Source organism: Phocoena sinus, chromosome 5 (assembly GCF_008692025.1).
Source record: "Phocoena sinus isolate mPhoSin1 chromosome 5, mPhoSin1.pri, whole genome shotgun sequence".
NCBI classification, from domain to species: Eukaryota; Metazoa; Chordata; class Mammalia; order Artiodactyla; family Phocoenidae; genus Phocoena; species Phocoena sinus.
The window spans coordinates 109,458,438-109,460,368 of NC_045767.1; positions in this window are offsets into that span (position 1 = coordinate 109,458,438).

Below are 1,931 nucleotides of genomic sequence, written 5' to 3' on the forward strand. Positions count from 1 at the left end.
CTTACCATACTTGTTTCTGCTTAAGTTCGTCTTACCTCATTTTTCCAGGACTTCAATTCAATAGTTTTTTGGGGGTTTTTTTTTGCCATTTAAGCTTCTACGACTATGACTCATGGAACTAGAACTAGCTCAGTACTGCTTTGTGTTACTTTCTGTATGAGATTTTTCTCAACTGATTAAAATGACATAAGTAAAATACATTTTGTTTTTCTAAAGCTTAAAGACATAAACGTTAAACTAACAACTTTCCGTTAAAAGAAATTGGATTTAGCAGAGAAATACTTTCTAATTTTACTTTACAACACAAAATAATTTTCCTCAGTTCTTTCTTCCATAGCTGTTGACCACAGAACTTTCAGTAATCTCATTTAGATCCTGGAAATTAAAGTATTGAATACATTTTCCTAAATGCTAATTTCTTACTACATTTTGCTTTAGAAATAAACTATTTTGAAGTTGACCCTACTTCTGTCTTGCCTTTAACATGAAATCTAGCAACTGTCTGTTATTTTCTTTTCTTTTTTTTGTGGTACGCGGGCCTCTCACTGTTGCGGCCTCTCCCGTTGCGGAGCACAGGCTCCGGACGCGCAGGCTCAGCGGCCATGGCTCACGGGTCCAGCCGCTCCGCGGCATGTGGGATCTTCCCGGACCGGGGCACGAACCCGTGTCCCCTGCATCGGCAGGCAGACTCTCAACCACTGCGCCACCAGGGAAGCCCTGTTATTTTCTTTTTACACAGAACTCTGGATTGTTTTCCCTTCTGATTTAGAAGACTGTTGCTTTTGGAGTAGAAATACATCATGCAGATTGTCCAGATTTAGGGACATTCTAGGTTGCTTCCAATAATCTGAGTGACACTAAAATTTTTATACGTTATTTTCGTTTAACATTAAACATATATATATGTCATCAAAGAAGTATTGAAATCAAATAAATATTAGTTCAGTGGTTGTAAACCTAGGCCCTACATTGTAATTACTTGGGAAGCTGTAAAGAATATTGATGCCTGGGTCCTACTCAGGATTCTGATTTCATTGGTCTGGGAATTGGGATTTATAAAAGGTTCCAGGTGATTCTAGAGAATGGCTAATATTAGGACCCACAGAATTAGGCAATTATGGTTTCAAAATGTCACTTTCTATATTTGAGGCTAACAGCATGTGTTAAAAAGGTGGCACTGTATTTTCCTTTCTTAAGGTCAGAATTCCAAAATGGGTTTCAACTGGGCTAAAATCAAGGCATTGGCAGTGTTGCATTCCTTCTGGGGACTGCAGGTGAAAATCTGTTTTGTTACCTTTTCCAGCTTCCAGTGGTTGCCTGAATTCCTTGGCCTGTGGCTTCCTCCTTTATCTTCAAAACTATCAGTGTAGCATGTGCAAATCTCTCACTGACTCTATGCTTCTGCCTCTCTCTTTCACTTATAGGGACCCTTGTTATTACACTGGGCTGACCTATTTAATGCAGGATAATCTCCCATCTCAAGATCTTTAATCATCTGTAAAGTTCTTTTTCCATGTGAATTAATATATTCACATGGTTCCAGGGATTAGGATGTGAACATTTTTATGGGAGATTCTGTTGTCTACCACAAGCCCCATAGTCTGTAATTGTTTTCCTCTTCATTTTACACACTCTTCCTGATGATCTTTCTCATCTTGGTGGAAGATGTCACATTTCTATCTCCAACACCAGGTGCAACTATTCACTGGACCTCACCCCTGTGTGGTCCCACAGGGCCAGGAACCAATGCTGTTTCTCACCTTTAGGTCTTGACACACTTTGCTGTCTTGGTTTGAACACCTTTTTCTCCTTTTCTGAAGTCACACTATATTCTTTGTCCTTCTAGACTCAAGGCGTTCCCTTCTCCAGGAATTTTTTTTTTAAATTGAGATATAATTGATATATAACATCATGTAAGTTTAAGGCATACA